This window comes from Bos indicus x Bos taurus, unplaced genomic scaffold (genome assembly GCF_003369695.1).
Source record: "Bos indicus x Bos taurus breed Angus x Brahman F1 hybrid unplaced genomic scaffold, Bos_hybrid_MaternalHap_v2.0 tig00003306_arrow_arrow_obj, whole genome shotgun sequence".
Classification (NCBI taxonomy): domain Eukaryota; kingdom Metazoa; phylum Chordata; class Mammalia; order Artiodactyla; family Bovidae; genus Bos; species Bos indicus x Bos taurus.
This window is the reverse complement of record NW_020867639.1, coordinates 36,732-57,704: the sequence shown is the minus strand read 5'-3', so window position 1 is coordinate 57,704 and position 20,973 is coordinate 36,732. Positions and strand designations below refer to the sequence as shown.

Sequence of the window (20,973 nt, the reverse complement as noted above, 5' to 3'; positions counted from 1 at the left end):
ATATATACATATATGATACATACATATTTCAATGTATAATATCATATATGAAATGGATCGCCAGTCCAGGTTCAATGCATGATACAGAATGCTTGGGGCTGGTGCACTGGGATGATCCAGAGGGATGGTACGGAGAGGGAGGTGGGAGGGGGGTACAGGATGGGGATCACATGTACACCTGTGGCAGGTTCATGTTGTTGTATGGCAAAACCAATACCATATGTAAAGTAATTAACCTCCCATTAAAATAAATAAATTTATATTAAAAATAAAAACAAAAAAGCAGAGACATTACTTTGGTAACAAAGGTCTGTCTAGTCAAGTCTATGGTTTTTGCAGTTGTTTAGCTATGGATTGAGAGTTGGACTATAAAAAAGCTGAGCGACAATAATTTGTGCTTTTGAACTGTGGTGCTGGAGAAGACTCTTGAGAGTCCCTTGACAGCAAGGAGATCCAACCAGTCCATCCTAAAGGATATCAGTCCTGAGTGTTCATTGGGAAGACTGATGTTGAAACTGAAACTCCAATATTTTGGCCACTTGATGCGAAGAGCTGACTCATTGGTAAAGACTCTGATGCTGGGAAATATTGAGGGCAGGAGGCAAAGGGGATGACAGAGGAAGAGATGGTTAGATGGCATCACAACTCAATGGACATAGGTTGGGTGGACTCCGTGAGTTGGAGATGGACAGGGAGGCCTGGTGTGGTGCAGTACATGGTGTTGCAAAGAATCAGACACGACTGACAAACTGAACTGACTTCCTCTGAGTCTTTCAGTGGAGACCAGTCCTTCTGTCTTCCCATTTGTCTCTGCCTCTCTGAATTTCATTGCATCAATTATCTATTATTGTCTTGAAGGGGTGATCTTGTGGGGGAGCATCACTGTCGTCTGTACCATAGTCAGCAGGAGGTGGGGGTGGGGGTGTGGGTGGATTTGATTGACCACAAGTCACATTTTCCCTTAGGGTGTGCCAGCACCTATGACCTGGAAGTTCATTGGTACCAGGTCTGAAGCCAGATGTGAAGCAGAGACTTCCTTTTCCTCAGTGGCTTTCACTGTCCTATTGGGGGCAGTGTGGGATCCCAAGTTTCTGGAGCAGAAGCCCTGAATATCAGGCCAGATCTGGCTGTGTTCCCTCAAGTATGTACGCTCTCCGCTCCCAGCACTGCAACCCTTCCACAGAGGGACAAGAGGAGCATGTTCTAGTTATAAAAATAACAAAAGGAGCAAATCTCCAGGCTGGCTGCGTACAGAGATCCAGGCTACCTCCAACATGCCATATGGGCAAACATCATCAGTAGCGTTTCCTGCCCTGCTTAAACATACCTTCTGGTCTGAGACCTTTTGGTTCCTCACAGCTGATCACTTCCCCCAGCTTCTGCTATCCTTGCCCTGTTGAAGAGGGGTGCTATTGGGCAGGTGAGGCCCTCATGGCCTATGGGCACATACTGGGTCATCTGCTGTGGCAGTCTGGCCTCCATTAGAGATCAGGACTTCTCCTGATACACTGCCTATGTAAGTGCCCCCCATGAGCATGACCCCAGTTCTTTGACCCGCATGCCACCCTGGGCCAGATGCACCTGTGTTTCCCACATCCCAGCTGTCTGCCTGGTCATGGCAGCCCCTGATCCAGGGCAGATCGGCCACACGGAGTAAGCAGGGCATGTGTAAGTGTTGGCAGTTGTTGGGAAAACAGGCATCCACAAATGCGGTCTCCATCTGTCCTCTTCATTGCGGCTTGGGAGCAAACCACTGAGCACATGCTCCTGGAGGGGGGAGTCCGGGCTTCCCACAGACCTCCTGTTAGTCCACGGAGCCCTGCAACCATCTAAGGGTGTTTCTCTTCCCTGTGTCAAACCCCAGGACTTGTGTGTCCAATATATGGCTCGAACCAATCACACTCAGGGCATATCTCCAACCGTGTAATTTCCCAAATACCTGACCTCTCCCATGGGCACACATCAGGACTTGAATCATCCTTTTCCCTTCATACCCTTTCCCTGTGAATCTTTCTTTGAGAGTAAGTTTGGGAATCTTTGTGTATTTTCCAATTAGCTTTTTGAGATATTTTTTCTACATGTTGATGGATTCTTTTTATATTCTTTCTTATATTTTATTTACTTTGTTGTGTTTCAGCTGTCCAGCAAAGTGATTCAGCTTTACAGGTACATGTATTTGGGCTTCCCACTTGGCTCAGTTGTTAAAGAATCACCCTGCAATGAAGGAGATTTGGGTTCAATCCCTGGGTTGGGAAGATATGCTCAGAGGGACAAGACGAGCCTCTCCAGTATTCTTGCCTGGAGAATGTCATGGACAGAGGAGCCTAGCAGGCTACAGTCCATAGGGTCACAAAGAGTAGGGCACTTCTGAATCTACTGAGCTTGCACAGGCACACATACATATATCTATTCCTTTACAAATTCTTTGTCCATTTATGTTGTTACAGAATTTCTTGCAGAGTTGCCTGTGCATTTGTAGTATGTCTATGATGGTTATCTATTTTATATATAGTGGTATCTATATGTATGTTAATCCCAATCCCAATTCATCCCCCCACCCCAACTTGCCATTTGGTAACCATCAGCTTGACCTCTATGTAGATGTGTTTTTGATGTTCTTTGTCGGAGGCAGTTTAATCCTTTGAAGTCATCCTACTTTTCTGTTTTTGCTTTTCTGCCTATGCTTTCGGTGTCACATACATAAAATCACTTCTCAGACCAATGTTTATGACTTCTCCAGGATGTTTTCTTCTAGTTGATTTATAGTTTCAGGTCTTGCATTTAAAACTTTAATCAATTATGAGTTTAGTTTTTTATGTGGTATAAGGTAAGGGTATTATTTTAATCCTTGCATTCAGATTTCTAGTTGCCCAAAGCAGTTAATTGAAGAGATGGTGAGGGGAAACTTAATCATTATCATCTCAAGGCAGTAATGAATGACAACCCTGTAGGAAAGGCACTGGAATGAGGGACTTGGCTAGGAGCATGTAAAGTTTGGGGACTCCCACTTGATTCCCGCTGATACGTGGTTGTGATACTGGCCAGATACGTTCTGACCCTAGGCTCATAGACTTGCTCTTGACCTCTGCCAATCAAGAGAAGCCTCAGGGCCATCAGTATTGTGCACGCATCATGAGTTCATGGGCACTGCTTTTGCTTTTGTATTTGGTGTCATGCAAGTGGGTGGCCTTAATACAAAGACATAGAGTTCCTCTTGACTACTGATAAAATAAGCTTCTCATTTAAGTTCCTTTGACTTCTGATCCACTCTCTATTTTATGGGTTTTACTATATTTTCTAACAGATTCTTGGACATACTTGGCAGAAGAGAGTGATTCTCTACCTTACAGTCTTAGATAATCCAACTTCTGATAATATTTTATATCACCACACTGTTGATTTCTAATCCATTTACCTCTCTGGCATGCATTTCTGATAAGATACATACTCAAAAATCTCTCCTACAAACTGCATGTAAAGAACTGCAAGTGATTAGAGATCGTGAAAATATTAATACACAAGGAATGATTAAGAATATTTCCTTGAGAGGTGACCATTAGGCTGGCCTCAGATGGTTGCTAGTTTCTGAGTCGCAGATGATAGGATGGACACAGGCATACAGGAAAGTAGAAGGCCTTAGGGAAATCATTGTATCAATCAATAGAGGTTGTTATGGACACAGCTAGAGGGGTCAGTTGGAATCTATTCATAGCGAACCTGTATAAGTGATAGTATAAAGCGTTTCTACTTCTCTTTGTGAGTGCTAATGAGCAAACCCCCCACCCCCATACAACACAGAATTTGCAATAGGACTTGTCATGTTTGAATCACAATATACTGTCCTTTTCTATGAGAGCTACAGGCGTCTGATACTGATTTATTGTTGTTGATCTAAATGGATATACCCTTTCTCAACTCATGACTTAGTGTTTATGTTTTTCTCTTTTAACCCTAAGAGTTTTTGGATGGGTTTTAAACTCTATGCATCCTCAATTCTTTCTGCAAGGTGGCAGTATATCCACAGATATTAAAATATATAACAACGCTACTTTAGGGAAACAAGGCCGTCTAAACTCCACTTTTTGTCCACCTCAGGACTTTCCTGATAGCTCAGTTGGGGAAGATTCTGCCTGCAAATCTGTAGACATCAGTTCAATTGCTGGGTAAGGAAGCTCTGCTGGAGAAGGGATAAGCTACCCACTCTAGCATTCTTTGGCTTCCCTGGTGGCTCAGCTGGTGAAGAATCCACCTTCAATGTGGGATGCCTGGGCTTCATCCCTGGGATGGGAGGATCCTCTGGAGTTAGGAAAGGCTATCCACTCCAGTATTCTGGCCTGGAGAATTCCAAGGACTGCATAGTTCATGGGGTCACCAACCTTTGGACAGGACTAAGGAACTTTCACTTTCAGCTCTTCAGGCCTAGAAATCTTTTACCTTTCCCTAACAGCAAGTATTTCAGTCAGTCCTACAACAGAGCATTAAATGTGATAGTGTTAAATGGTGATAATATATACAGATCTGCAATCACAGCACCCACCTATCAGGGCACTCTGTCCATATCATCCTTGAAGCTACTTACCTGACTACTTTTCACTGGCAGTGTTGATAGTTCTCCCACTTCCTTTGAAAAGACAACAAACCCAGGGTCTCCTTCACTCTTAATGATTTTAAATCACATTCAGTGTCTGACTTTGAAACATCATCTGTGTCTCTCAGGAGTTAAAGTTCCAGAAAGTATTAACTAGGGAGCTTCAGTCCAGATAATAGATACCGTAGCATTGACTTAAAATCTGAACTCAACTCTTTTGATGCTGATAGTGAAACTCTGTTTTAATTGTTTCTAAAATGCTTTCTGATAACACACGGGATTCCTCTGGTAGAGACTCTGCCTTATATATGTCCATATTTGATTGACTACTCATTGAAACTATTCAAACACTTCAAAACTAAAGTTAACACCAAATTAAATATTTAGCACTTTTCTTTTTAAACCACTAAAACTTGTAGAACATGCACTAACAAAAGAGCTTATTGGGAAAGAATGTTTTACGACTGTAGTTATTTATAAATACTAGAGAATGGTGATAAATATAAGACCAGCTTTTACACAGACTTATATTAATACTTTTATCAAAAGTCTCTGTCATGCCTGCTCTGGCTGTCCAGTGGTTAGGACTCCATGCTTTCACTAGAATGGGAACTGGTTCAATCCCTGGTCAGGGAACTAAGATCCCACAAACTGCATGGTGCCCCACACCCAAAACCATTATCTGTGTGTCATTATCCTGTTAGTCATCTGCACCAGGATTGGGCCACCTCCACTTCCCTGCCCTTGGGAACACACTGCTCCCACAAATATCTTAGGATAACAGTGGCCTAATTGATATTTGGTCTAATCCCTCCAACCTTATTTTAATCTTTGGGAGTGCTAATTGTGGGTTTTATTTGTATCCGCATTTTGTGCCTCCTGAGCACCTTTAGCTGACAGCATAGGTCAGTGATGCAACAAAGCCCGTTATGATGTAGGTGGCCAGGAGGTGATTTCTGCCTGCCTCACTCAGGGGAAGTATGACATTCACCATCCCCATGTGAAGCCCTCTTTCCATCTGGGTTCTGGCAATCTAGACCCTAATGTCACTCCATACCCCAATCAATGGCAGTAACACCGCACCACTACTCCTTGCTGCTGAGATCAATTATAAAGCAGGGCTATTCACCTTCAGTGCAGATCCAGACCCAGTCGAGACCTCTATTCTCTTGCTAACTGGGGACCTGAGGGTCTGTTCCCTCAGGTCTTGGGACCCCACATCCCTCCCCTCTCAGGTGCCAAACTCTTTGCTTCCTTCCCTCCCTTCCCATCAGAAAATTCACACACACACAAATATCATCTTTTCACCATTTGATGTGTATTTTAATTGCAGCCATAAGTTTACTATGTTAGTGTGAGAGTCAGTCTTTTCCTGGTTGCCCATTTCTAAGAAAGCAGACCTATGGAGATGCAATTCTAAACTGTCTGACCTTTTCTATTCAGTTACTGGCTGCCCAGCTTGTACTTCTCCACGGCCTGTCATTCTGGGGTGGCTGAGCTTATGTTCTCTTTTGATTCTGTCTCCTTCTTTGACTCTGCCTCATATTTTGGTAGCCTTTTTGGCTGTGATTCAGATTCTTACGTGCACAAGAACAGAAAAAACAGTTTGGTTTTCTAGTTTTCTTCACCTTCTTCGACTGCATGGCATATGATCGGATTTTCTTGCTCAAGGCTACTTTTAGAGGTCTTCTGACCTTCATGGTCATATTCCATGCCTTAAAAGACAAGAGAAGGGTATTAGTTTTGAGGAAAGTGTATTACATCTGAGTTGGAAGGGAAATTTCATGAAAAGGGATGTGGGCTGAAGAGGGCTTTTGTGCCAGGCAAGGGCAGTGTAGAGTTCTTGAGAAGCAAAGTCAATGAAGAACAAGGGGAGCATAGATGGAATCATCTTACCTTCACATTGCCTCTGTATCTCTGTTGACAAAGGGTCTTCTTTCGTCCTTTCACCCTTGAAGCTCACCACATTGGAACTCTTCTTGGCTGCCGTGGCTTCCTGGTTACCTTATGATGAGAGCATGACATGGCCTAACCCAGAGTCTCTGCCTCTGACCTCCCTATATATACCTTCTCAGGACAATGAGGGGGCCACAGACTTCAATCTCATTGGTCAGCTAGGAACTCCCCTAGCCAATGCTGGCTTTGGGGTCTTAGACATCACAATGTACCACTGTGCCCATCAACATGGGTTAGTGTGTGCTGAGGAGGCCATGATACAACTTTCTCACCCCTGACACCTCTGTGTGTCTGATTCTGGGGAGTGGTGATTCAGGGGCATGGTGTTTCTTCTCATGACCCTCAGACTTTCCTTCAGTGCCCTTTATTCTTTGACTTATATGTCCCCCTTCAACACCCGTGCCTCCTCCATGCCTGTATGAACCTCTAGCAAAAATCTTTCACTCCAAATCTGTTCCTCAGAGTCGTCTAGTCATTTCATTTTCAACCACCTTCTTCCTAGTAGCAGTTCTTGAGGGGCTTAAGGAACTTAAGAGCAAGCACTTAACATGGAAAAAGATAAATAAGAACAGGTTGGATGTTTTTGCTACTCCAGTGAGCTTTAGAGACCCCAAGACTTGGTGAATCCTCAGTCTGTTGCCCCAAAGTCTATACACCATCTCCATAAAATTACACATCGGAGCCAAGAAAATCATAAATGTCTCCTCCACTAATATTGTTGGGAACACTTCAACTCTCATATTGAGTAGGGAAACTCAAATTGCCCCATCTAACAGGAATACATTCCCGATTTAAAAAAAAAAAAAAAAGTAAGGTACCCAAAGGCAAGAGTCAGATGACAATCCACCACTGTCCCTTACTGAATCACTTCCCAGTGGTCCCTCATTGACAGTTATCATCAGGTAGGGCCCAAATGGAGCTGAAAAATAGTTGAGCAAGAGAAGTACCAGTGGGTATCTCACAGATAGTTGGTTGCTTATTGGCAAGACCTAGTGATTCACTGTCCAATTGCTGGGCAAGACCTATAGCTTAGTAACAGGATATGGCAAAGCAATGGCTACCTGCTAATGGCTGTGCTCATGCTGCTCTGTTCCATAAGGATATTTGGGTCCAGTGCGCTTTAATCCTTTTGACTGACTGCTTTCCTACCTCAGATTTTTATTTCACATGCTTGTTTAACTTTTGTACATCATTCTTTTCATTGTATTCCCAGGCATGCCAGTCAGCAGTGCTTATCTATACGGCCCTCCAACAGCTACCACATGATTGCAAGTGCCACATATATTATAGCTAATATTTCAAGGCCAAAAAGAATGTCAAAGCCAGCCCACGTGTAGAACTACTTTGACAAACTTTAACGTTACAGTGATTCATATTCTATTCACAATGTAACAGAGCAGCATGAGCACAGCTCTATGCAGTTAACCATTGATGTGCTTCATTTCAACCCACCCTGTTCCTAGGCAACAGGTGTAACTCAGCCTTGCTTAGTGCCTCACATGGCCCCATTCACAAGCAGCAACTGTCAATGAGTGACCATTCGTTGTCCTGCTCAGCTATTGATCAGCACCACAGTGGGCCCTGCCCCCAGTTACTGTCAAGAAGATAGTATTGGGAAGTGATTAAGGAAGGATGGTGTGGTGGTCATCATCTAGAAAGTGAGAGAGGAGGCAGATACAGGCAGTCTTTTGGAGGGCCTGGAGATCACCCAGCCTTGGACAAGGTGGTGAGCTGAAGGTCCCTGGGAATAGACTGGGGATGACATCCTGTAGAGCCCCAGAGCTCTCACTAAGGCCCACCAGTAGCCTTGGCCCAGGCCTTGAGGAGCGGTGAACCTCTCCCCCATCCGTGTCTCTGCAGTCTACTAACAGTGGCATCTCCCGGGCCTGAGTCTCTGAGAACTGGTCTCCTCACTTAGACAGCCTGAGGAGACAGGACGTTTTGTATTGTGTGCCTGGCTCCATCAAAGATGAGAGCTGGGCAGAATGTGGGAACCTGGCCCTGATGGAGATGCCAAATGAGATCTGTTTCTGCTTATCCAGAATGGGACATTTCAAGGTGAAAGTTGTGCCTTGAGACTTTGACCTCTCTTGACAGGGCAAGAATGACAGAAAATAACATTCATCTGGTAGAGATATATAGGCACATTATTACCTGATCAAGACCTAACTTTTAGCACAAAGGATGTGACACCAAGAAATCTGTAACAACTTACCACAACTCTCTCTGACATTTGCTTTTAAATGTACTTAACTGAAAACGTTAGTAACTTTGAGTTCTTAGGGCAAGAGCCACCGACATCCTTGTGGAATCTGTAATAAACCTTTCCCTGTTCCACATTCTAACATTTAGTTTTGATGGGCCTCATTCTACCTCAAGCACATGGATTTGCAATTTTGATAACAACCATACTGTCGAAGGCCTGACTTGGCCTATCTTAAACAACAGCAGAGACTGGCCAAATGCTCAGAGTCATCCATAACATACCCACTGACTAGGCTGGCTAAACTTTAATCATGCTTCTCCCCTCTGAACTTCAGCTTTCCCCCAGGCTTGAGCAAGCCCTAAGAGTCAGACATTTCTGACTCCTTTAGCAGCTCATTCTAACAATCAGCTCACTACAGAAAGAAACTCTTCTTGTCAAACTGCTCCATCATGCTGTCTGTTGATCCATCCCCACCTCTTTCCTCATCTCACACACACACACACACACACATGCACACATACACAAACTTACACAAACTTACACACACACACGTGGTTGCTGCGCGCCCTCCTTATCTTCCATGTTAACGAAATATCTTTTTCTCTTCCATTTTGAGACACGTTAAGAACTTGTGTTCAAAGCATTCTCCCTATTGCAATCAGTTCATTTCATTATTCAGTTGTGTCCGACTGTGTGCAACCCCATGGACTGCAGCACACCAGGATTCCTTGTCCATCACCAACTCCCAGAGCTTGCTGAAACTCAAGTCCATTGAATCCCCGATGCCATCCATCCATATTATCCACTCTCATCCCCTTCTCCTTGGCCTTCATTCCTTCCTAGCATCAGGATTTTTTCCAGTGAGACAGTTCTTTGCATCAGGTAGACAAAGCACTGGAGTTGCAGCTTCAGTGTCAGTCTTTCTGGTGAATATCAGGACTGATACCACACGTCCATGGAGTGTTGGCTGAATGGGCACAGGAAGGACTAGAGGATTTACTTCAAGTTCAAGGTTAGCAGTGGTGGCAGTGAGAAGATATACCTCGTCCAAAGTAAGGAGCAGTGGCTGCACTTTGCTGGAGCAGCCGTGAAGAGATACCACGTCCAAGGTAAGAGAAACCCATGTAAGATGGTACGTGTTGCAAAACGGCATCAGAGGGCAGACACACAGAAACCATAATCACAGAAATCTAGTCAATCGAATCACATTAGAACCACAGCCATTTCTAACTCAATGAAACTAAGCCAGGCCCTGTGGGGCCTCCCAAGTTGGGTGGGTCATAGAGGAGCAGTCTGACAGAATGTGGTCCACTGGAGAATTTAAGGACCATGCCATTTCAGTATTCTTGCCTTGAGATACACATGAACAGTATGAAAAGGCAAAACGATAGGATACTGAAAGAGGAACTCCCCAGGTCAGGAAGTGCCCAATATGCTACTGGAGATTGGTGGAGAAATAACTCCAGAAAGAATGAATGAATTGAGCCAAACCAAAAACAATACCCAGTTGTGGATGTGACTGGTGACAGAAGAAAGATCCAATGCTATAAAGAGCAATATAGCTTAGGAACCTGGAATGTTACGTCCATGAATCAAGACGAAAGGGAAGTGGTCAAACAGAAGATGGCAAGAGTGAACGTCAACATTTGAGGAATCAGTGAACTAAAATGGACTGGAATGGGTGAATTTAACTCAGATGATCATTCTATCTACTACAGCGGGTACGAATCCCTCAGAAGAAATTGAGTAGCCATCATGATCAATAAAAGAGTCCAAAATGCAGTAGCTGGATGGAATCTCAAAAACTGTTGAATGATCTCTGTTCGTTTCAAAGGGAAACCATTCAATATCACAGTAATCCAGGTCTATGCCCCAAAAAGTAACGATGTAGAAGCTGAAGTTGACCGGTTCTATGACGACCGACAAGATCTTTTAGAACCAAAACCCAAAAAACATGTCCTTTATGTTATAGTGGACTGGAAAGCAAAAGTAGGATGTCAAGAAACACCTGGAGTAACAGGAAAATTTGGCTCTGGAGTATGGAATGAAGTAGGGCAAAGACCAATAGAGTTTTGCAAAGAAAACACACTGGTCATACAAACAACCTCTTCCAATAACACAAGAAAAGACTCTACACATGGACATCACCATATGGTCAACACTGAAATCAGATTGATTATATCATTTGCAGCCAAAGATGGAGAAGCTAAATACAGTCAGCAAAACAAGACTGGGAGCTGACTGTGGCTCAGATCATGAGCTCCTTATTGCCAAATTCAGATTTAAATAGAAGACAGTAGGGGAAACCACTAGATCATTCAGGTATGATGTAAATGTAATCACTTATGATTGTACACTGGAAGTGAGAAATAGATATAAGGGACTAGACTTGACAGATAGAGTGCCTGATGAACTATGGACAGAGGTTCGTGACATTGTACAGGAAACAGATCCTCATGCAAAAGAAATGCCAAAAAGCAAAAGGGCTGTCTGGGGAGGCCTTACAAATAGTTGTGAAAAGAAGAGAAGCTATAAGCAAAGGAGGAAAAGAAAGATATAAGCATCTGAATGCAGAGTTCCAAAGAATAGCAAGAAGAGATTAGAAAGCCTTCTTCAGTGATCAATGCAAAGAAATAGAGGAAAACAATGGAATGGCAAAGACTAGACATCACTTCAAGAAAATTCGAGATACCAAGGGAACATTTCATGCAAAGATGGGCTCGATAAAGGACAGAAATGGTATGGACCTAACAGAAGAAGAAGATTTAAGAAGAGGTGGTAAGAATACACAGAAGAACTGTACAAGAAAAACCTTCATGACACAGATAATCATGATGATGTGATCACACATTTAGGGCCAGACATCCAGGAATGTGAAGTCAAGTGGGCCTTAGAAAGCATCACTTCCAACAAGGCTAGTGGAGGTGATGGAATTCCAGTTGAGCTATTTCAAATCCTGAAAGATGATGCAATGAAAGTGGTGCACTCAATATGCCAGCTAAATTTAAAACTCAGCAGTCAGCACTGGATTGGAAAAGGTCAGTTTTCACTCCCATCCCCAAGAAAGGCAACGCCAAAGAATGCTCAAACTACTGCACAATTGCACTCATCTCACATGCCAGTAAAGTAATTCTTAACATTCTCCAAAGCAGGCTTCAGCAATATGTGAATCGTGAACTTACAGATGTTCAAGCTGGTTATAGAAAGGCAAAGGAATCAGAGATCAAATTGCCAACATCTGCTGGATCATGGAAAAAGCAAGAGAGTTCCATAAAAATATCTATTTCTACTTTATTGACTATGCCAAAGCCTTTGACTGTGAGGATCACAGTAAACTATGGAAAATTCTGAAGAGATGGGAAAACCAGACCATCTGATGTGCCTCTTTAGAAACTTCTATGCAGGTCAGGAAGCAACAGTTAGAACTGGACATGGAACAACAGACTGGTTCCAAATAGGAAAAAGAGTACATCAAGGCTGTATATTGTCACTCTGCTTATGTAATTTATATGCAGAGTGCATCATGAGAAACGGTGTGCTGGAGGAAGCACAAGCTGGTTTCAAGATTGCCGGGAGAAATATCAATAAGTTCAGATATGCAGATGACACCTCCATTATGGCAGAGAGTGAAGAAGAACTAAAGAGCCTCTTGATGAAAGTGAAAGAAGAGAGTGAAAAAGTTGGCTTAAAGCTCAACATTCAGAAAGCGAAGATCATGGCATCTTGTCCCATCACTTCATGGGAAGTAGATGGGGAAACAGTGGAAACAGTGGCTGAGTTTATTTTTCTGGGCTCCAAAATCACTGCAAATGGTGACTGCAGCCATCAAATTAAAGGGAGCTTATTCCTTGGAAGTAGAATTTTGACAAACCTCGACAACATATTAAAAAGTAGACTCTGTGGGAAAGGGTGGGGTGATTTGGGAGAATGGCATTGAAACACATATAGTATCATATATGAAATGAATCGCCAGTCCAGGTTCGATTCATGATACATGATGCGTGGGGCTGGTGGACTGGGATGACCCAGAGGGATGGTACAGGGAGGGAGGTGGGAGGGGGCTACAGGATGGGGAACACATGTACACCTGTGGCAGGTTCATGTTGATGTATGTCAAAACCAATACCATATGTAAAGTAATTAACCTCCCATTAAAATAAATTTATATTAAAAATAAAAAAATAGCAGAGACATTACTTTGGAAACAAAGATCTGTCTAGTCAAGGCTATGGTTTTTCCAGGGGTCAGGTATGGATTGAGATTTGGACTATAAAAAAGCTGAGCACCAAAGAATTGATGCTTTTGAACTGTGGTGTTGGAGCAGACTCTTGAGAGTCCCTTGGACTGCAAGGAGATCCAACCAGTCCATCCTAAAGGATATCAATTCTGAGTGTTCATTGTGAAGACTGATGTTGAAACTGAAACTCCAATATTTTGGCCACCTGATGCGAAGAGCTGACTCATTGGTAAAGACCCTTTAGTGGATAAAATTGAGAGCAAGAAAAGGGGACAACTGAGGAAGAGATGGTGAGATGGCATCACCAACTCAATGGACATGGGTTTGGGTGGACTCCGCGAGTTGGTGATGGACAGGGAGGCCTGGTGTGCTGCGGTTCATGGTGTCGCAAAGAATCAGACATGACTGAAAAACTGAACTGACTTCCTCTCAGTCTTTCAGTGGAGACCAGTCCTTCTGTCTTCCCATTTGTCTCTGCCTCTCTGAATTTAAGTGCATCAATTATCTATTATGGTCTTGAAGGGGTGATCTTGTGGGGGAGCATCCTTGTACAGTCTGTACCATAGTCAGCAGGGGCTGGGGGTGGGGGTGGGGCTGGATTTGATGGACCACAAGTCACATCTTTCCTTAGGGTGTGCCAGCACCTATGGCTGGGAAGTTCATTGGTACCAGGTCTGAAGCCAGATGTGAGGCAGAGACTTCCTTTTCCTCAGTGGCTTTCACTGTCCTATTGTGGGCAGGGTGATATCCCAAATTTCTAGAGCAATGCCCTGAATGTCAGGCCAGATCTGGCTGTGTTGCCTCAATTATGTGTGCTCCCATCTCCCAACACTACAACCCTACCACAGAGGGACAAGAGGAGCATGTTCTGGTTAGAAAAATAACAAAAGGAGCAAATCTGCAGGCTGGCTGCTTACAGAGATCCAGGCTACCTTCAACGTGCCATCTGTGCCATCACCATCAGTAGCATCTCCTGCCCTGCTTAAACACACCTTCTGGTCTGAAACCTCTTGGTCTCTCACAGTTGAACACTTCTCCCAGCTTCTGTTATCCTTGCCCTGTTGAAGAGGGGTGCTAATGGGCAGGTGAGGCCCTCATGGACTCTGGGCACATACTGGGTCATCTGCTGTGGCAGTCTGGCCTCCATTAGAGATCAGGACTTCTCCTGATACGCTGCCTATGTAAGTGCCCTCCATGAGCATGACCCCGGCTCTGCCAACCACATGCCGCCCTGGCCCAGATGCACCTATGTTTCCAATATCCCAGCTGTCTGCCGGGTCATGGCAGCCCCTGCTCCAGTGAGGATCGTCCACACAGAGTAAGCAGGGCGTGTGTAAGTATGGGCAGTTTTTGGGAAAACAGACATCTACAAATGTGGTCTCCATCTGTCCTCATTGTGGCTTGGGAGCAAGCCCCTGAGCACATGCTCCTGGAGGGGGCAGTGCAGGCTTCCCACAGACCTCCTGTTTGTCCACATAGCCCTCCAACCATCTAAGGGTATTTGTCTTCCCTGTGTCAGACCCCAGGACTCGTGTGTCCAATATATGGCTTGAACCACTCACACCCGGGGCATATCTCCAACCGTGTAATCTCCCTTATATTCTGAGTCCTCTCCCATGGGCACACCTCAGGACTTGAATCAACCTTTGCCCTTCATACCCTCTTCCCTGTGGTTCTTCCTGTGAGGGTAAGTTTGGGAAGCTTTCTGCATTTTCCAATTAGTTTTTTGAGCTATTTGTTCTACATGTTTAGGGATTCTTTTTATATTTTTTCATTCGAGTATATTTGATTTACCATGTTGTGTTTCAGCTGTCTAGTAAAGTGATTCAGCTTTACATATACAAGTATTTGGATTTCCCCATTGGCTCAGTTGTTAAAGAATCACCCTGCAATGATGGAGATTTGGGTTCAAACCCTGGGTTGGGAAGATATGCTCAGAGGGACATGACAACCCTCTCCAGTATTCTTGCCTCGAGAATCTCTTGGACAGAGAAGCCTAGCAGGCTACAGTGCATAGGGTCACAAAGAGTATGGCACATCTGAATCAACTGAGATTGCACAGGCACACATACATATAGCTATTTCTTTACAAATTCTTTTTCCATTTCTGTTGTTACAGAATTTCTAGCAGAGTTGCCTGTGGTTTTGTAGTAGGTCCTTGTTGGTTATCTATTTTATATCTAGTGGTGTCTCTATATATGTTAATACCCAACTCCCAATTCATCCCCCCCACCCCAACTTGCCATTTGGTAACCATCAGCTTGGCTTCTATGTAGATGTGTTTTTCATGTTCTTTGGGGGAGGCATTTAATCGTTTGAAGTCGTCCTACTTTTCTATTTTTGCTTTGGTAGCCTACGCTTTCGGTGTCACATACATAAAGTCACTTCTAAGACCAATGATTACAACTTCTCCAGGATGTTTTCTTCTAGTTGATTTATAGTTTCAGATCTTGCATTTAAATCATTAATCAATTCTGAGTTTAGTTTTTTATGTGGTATAAGGTTAGGTTCCTATTTCAATCTTTTGCATTTAGATTTCCAGTTGCCCACAGCAGTTAATTGAAGAGATGGTGAGGTGAAACTTAATCATGATCATCTCAAGGCAGTAATGAGTGACAAGCCTTTCGGAAAGACACTGGAGTGAGGGACTTGGCCAGGAGCATGTAAAGTTTGGGGACTCCCACTTGATTCCCGCTGATACGTAAATGTGATCCTGGGCAGATGCATTCTGACCCTAGGCACATAGACTTGCTCTTGACCTCTGCCCATCAAGAGAAGCCTCTGGGCCAGCAGTATTGTGCACTCATCATGAGTCCGTGGGCACTGCTTTGGCTTTTGCATTTGTTGTCATTCCAATGGGTAGTCTTAATACAAAGACATGGAGTTCCTCTTGACTACTGATAAAATTAGCTTCTCATTTAAGTTCCTTTGACTTTTGATCCACTCTGTAGTTTATGTGTTTTACTATATTTTCAAACAGATGCTTGGACATACTTGGCAGAAGAGAGAGATTCTCTCCCTTACAGTCTTAGATAATCCAACTTCTGATAATATTTTATATCCCCACACTGCTGATTTCTAATCCATTTACCTCTCTGGCATGCATTTCTGATAAGATACATACTCAAAAATCTATCCTACAAAATGCATGTAATGAACTGCAAGTGATTAGAGAACGTGAAAATATTAATACACAAGAGAATAATTAAGAACATTTCCTTGGGTGGTGACCATTAGGCTGGCATCAGATGGTTGCTAGTTTCTGAGTCACAGAAGATAGGATGGACACAGGCATAGAGGATGTAGAAGGTCTTAGGGAAATCATTGTATCAGTCAATAGAGGATGTTATGGACACAGCTAGAGGGATCAGTTGAAATCTATTCATAGCGAACCTGTATAAGTGAAAGTATAATGAGTATCTACTACTCTTTGTGAGTGCTAAAGAGCAAACCCCACACCCCTATACAACACAGCTTTTGCAATAGGACTTGTCATGTTTGAATCACAATATACTGTCCTTTTCCAGGAGAGCTACAGGCGTCTGATATTGATTTATTGTTGTTGATCTAAATGGATATACCCCTTCTCAACTCATGACTTAGTGTTTATATTTTTCTCTTTTAACCCTAAGAGTTTTTGGATGTTTTTTAAACTCTATGAATCTTGAATTCTTTCTGCAAGTTGGCACTATATCCACGGATATTAAAATATATAATAGCGCTACTTTAGGGAAACAAGGCCCTCTAACCTCCACTTTTTGTCCACCTCAGGATTTTCCTGATAGCTCTTTTGGGGAAGATTCTGCCTGCAAAGCTGTAGACATCAGTTCAATTCCTGGGTAGGGAAGCTCTTCTGGAGAAGGGATAAGCTACCCACTCTAGCATTCTTTGGCTTCCCTGGTGGCTCAGCTGGTGAAGAATCCACTTTCAATGTGGGATGCCTGGGCTTCATCCCTGGGATGGGAACATCCCTAGAGTAAGGAAAGGCTACCCACTCCAGTATTCTGGCCTGGAGAATTCCAAGGACTGCATAGTCCATGGGTCACCAACCTTCGGACACGACTGATCAACTTTCACTTTCAGCTCTTCAGGCCTAGAAATCTTTTACCTTTCCCTAACAGCAAGTATTTCAGTCAGTCCTAAAACAGAGCATTAAAATGTGATAGTGTTAAATGGTGATAATATATACAGATCTGCAATCACAGCACCCACCTATCAGGGCTCTCTGTCCATATCATCCTTGAAGCTACTTACCTGACTAATTTTCACAGGCAGGGTTGATAGTTCTCACACTTCCTTTGAAAAGACAACAAACCCAGGGTCTCCTTCACTCTTAATGATTTTAAATCACATTCAGTGACTGACTTTGAAACATCAACTGTGTCTCTCAGGAGTTAAAGTGCCAGAAATATTTAACTAGGGAGCTGCAGTCCAGATAAAAGATACCGTAGCATTGACTTAAAATCTGAACTCAACTCTTTTGATGTAGATGGTGAAACTCTGTTTTAATTGTTTCTAAAATGCTTTTTGAAAACACACGTGATTCCTCTGGTAGAGACTCTGCCTTATATATCTCCATATTTGATTGAGTACTCCTTGAAACTATTCAAACACTTCAAAACTAAAGTTAACACCAAATTAAATATTTGAAACTCTTCTTTTTAAAGCACGAAAACTTGTAGAACTTGGACTCACAAAAGAGTTTATTGGGGAATAATGTTTTACGACTGTAGTTATTTAGAAATACTAAAGGATGGTTATAAGTATAAGACCAGCTTTTACCCAGTCTTATATTAATACTTTTATCAAAAGTCTCTGTCCTGACTTCTCTGGCTGTCCAGTGGTTAGGACTCCATGTTTTCACTAGAAGAGGAACCGGGTCAATCCCTGGTCAGGGAACTAAGATCCCACAAACTGCATGGTGCCCCCCAGCCAACAAAAATTATCTGTGTGTCGTGATCCTGTTAGTCATCTGCACCAGGATTGGGCCACCTCCACTTCCCTGCCCTTGGGAACACACTGCTCCCACAAATTTCTTAGGAAAACAATGGCCTAATTGATATTTGATATGATCCCTCCAAACATTATTTTAATCTTTGGGAGTGCTAATTGTGGGTTTTATTTGTATCCGCATTTTGTGCCTCCTGAGCACCTTTAGCTGACAGCATAGGTCAGTGATGCAATAAAGCCCATTATGACGTAAGTGGCCAGGAGGTGATTTCTGCCTGCCTCACTCAGGGGAAGTATGACATTCACCATCCCCATGTAAAGCCCTCTTCCCATCTGGGTTCTGGCAATCTAGACCCTAATGTCACTCCACACGCCAAACAATGGCAGTAACACCACACCACTACACCTTGCCGCTGAGATCAATTGTTAAGCAGGGTTATTCACCTTCAGTGCAGACTCCTGACCCAGTTATAACATTTAATCTCTGGCTAACTGGGGACCTGAGGGTCTGTTCCCTCAGCTCTTGGGACCCCATATCCCTCCCCACTCAGGTGCCCACCTCTATGCTTCCTTCCATCGCTTCGCATCAAAAAATTCACACACACACAATATAATCTTTTCACAATTTGATGTATATTTTAATAGCATCCATCATTTTACTATGTTAGTGTGGAGGTCAGTCTTTTCCTGGTTGGCCATTTCTAAGAAAGCAGACCTCTGGAGACACAATTCTAAACAGTCTGACCTTTTCTATTCAGTTACTGGCTGCCCAGCTTGCACTTCTCCTGGGTCTTTCATTCTGCGGTGGCTGAGCTTACTTTCTCTTTTGATTCTGCTTCCTTCTCTGATTCAGCCTCATATTTTGGTACACTTTTAGGTTTTGATTCAGTTTCTTATATGCACAGGAACAGAAAAAACAGTTTGGTTTTCTTGTTTCTTCACCTTCTTCGACTGAGTGTCATATGATCAGACTTTCATTCTCAAGTTTCCTTTTAGTGTTTTTCTGACCCTCATGGTCATATTCTGTGCCTTGAAAGACAAGAGAAGGGTGTTAGTTTTGAGGAAAATATATCACATCTGATTTGCAAGGGAGATTTCAAGAAAAGGGATGTGGGCTGATGAGGGCTTTTGTGGCAGTCAAGGGCAGTGTATTGGTCTTGGCAGCAACATCAATGGAGAACGTGGGGAGCATAGATGGAATCATCTTACCTTCACACTGCCTCTGTATCTCTGTGGACAAAGGGTCTTCTTTCGTCCTTTCACCCTTGAAGCACACCACTTTGGAACTCTTCTTGGCTGCCGAAGCTTACTGTTTACCTTATGATCATAGTATGACATGGCCTAACCCAGAATCTCTGCCTCTGACCTCCCTATATATACCTTCTCAGGACAATGAGGAGCCACACCCTTCAATCTGATTGGTCAGCTAGGCACTCCCCCAGCCAATGGTGGCTTTGGGGTCTTAGACATCACAATGTACCACTGTGCCCATCAACATGGGTTAGTGGGTGTTGAGGGAGGCCATGATACAACTTTCTCACCCCTGACACCTCTGTGTGTCTGATTCTGGGGAGTGGTGATTCAGGGGCATGGTGTTTCTTCTCCTGACCCTCAGACTTTCCTTCAGTGCCCTTTATTCTTTGACTTATATGTCTCCCTTCAACACTTCTGACTCCTCCATCCCTGTATGAACCTCTACCAAACTCTTTTCACTCCAAATCTGTTCCTTAGAGTCGTCTAGTCATTTCATCTTTCGACCAACCTCTTCCTAGTGGGGATTCTTGAGGGGCTTAAGGAACTTAAGAGCAAGCACTTAACATGGAAAAACATAATTAAGAACAGGTTGGATGTTTTTTCTACTCTAATGAGCTTTAGAGACCCCAAGACTTGGTGAATCATCAGTCTGTTGCCTGAAGGTCTATAAACCATCTCCATAAAAGTACACATCAGAGCCAAGAAAGTCATAAATGTCTCCTCCACTAATATTGTTGGGGACACTTCAACTCTCATATTGAGTAGGGAAACTCAGTTTGCCCCATCTACCAGAAATATATTCCCGATTTAAAAAAAAAAAAATTAAGGTGCTCAAAGGCAAGAGTCAGATGACCAATGCACCACTCTCTCTTGACTGAATCACTTCCCCAGTGATCCTTCATTGACAGTTATCATCAGGTAGGGCCCAATGTGGAGCTGACCATAGCTGAGCAGGAGAAATGACTATAGGTATCTCACTGATAGTTGGTTGCTTATTGGCAGGGCCGAGGGATGCACTATCCAATTTCTGGGCAAGTCTTCTTGCTTAGTAACAGAATGTGGAGTAATTCGGCAAAGCAATGGCTACCTGCTAATGGCTGTGCTCATGCTGCATTGTTCCATAAGGATATGTTGGGTCCAGTGTGCTTTAATCTTTTTGACTGACTTCTTTCCCACCGCAGATTTTGATTTCACGTGCTTGTTTAACTTTTGTACATCATTCTTTCATTGTATTCCCAGGCATGCCAGTCAGCAGTGCTTATCTATATGGCCCTCCAACAGCTGCCACATGATTGCATGTGCCGCATATACTATAGTTAATATTTCAAAGCCAACAAGAATGTCAAAGCCAGCCCACCTTGAGAACTACTTTGACAAACCTTAACCTCACAGTGATTGTTATTCTATTAACAATGTAACAGAGCCGAGTGAGCACAGCCCTATGCAGTTAGTCATTGTTGTACTTCATTTCAACCCAACCTGCTCCGAGGTAACAGGTGTAGTTCAGCCTTGCTTGGTGCCTCAAATGGCCCCATTCACAAGCATCCAACGGTAAATGAGTGACCATTAGTTGTCCTGCTCAGCTATTGATCAGCATCACAGTGGGCCCTGCCCCACAGTTACTGTCAAGAAGGGAGTATTAGGGAAGTATTTAAGGAGGGGTGGTGTGCTGGTCATCAGCTGGAAAGGGAGAGAAGAGGCAAATTCAGGTATTCTTTTGGAGGGCCTGGAGATCACCCAGCCTTGGGCCAGTGGGTGAGCTGGAGGTCCCAGTGTAATAGA

General features: G+C 43.4%; 1 long non-coding RNA gene across 1 annotated transcript; it reads right to left on the bottom strand.

Annotated features, from left to right (window-relative positions):
- Positions 1 to 18,548: 18,548 nt before the first annotated feature.
- LOC113888952 lies at positions 18,549 to 19,286 on the bottom strand. Its single transcript, XR_003510130.1, has 2 exons — positions 19,147 to 19,286; positions 18,549 to 18,966 (listed from the first exon to the last, which is right to left on the bottom strand). It is a non-coding gene; the product is annotated as an uncharacterized LOC113888952 (long non-coding RNA).
- Positions 19,287 to 20,973: the final 1,687 nt, after the last annotated feature.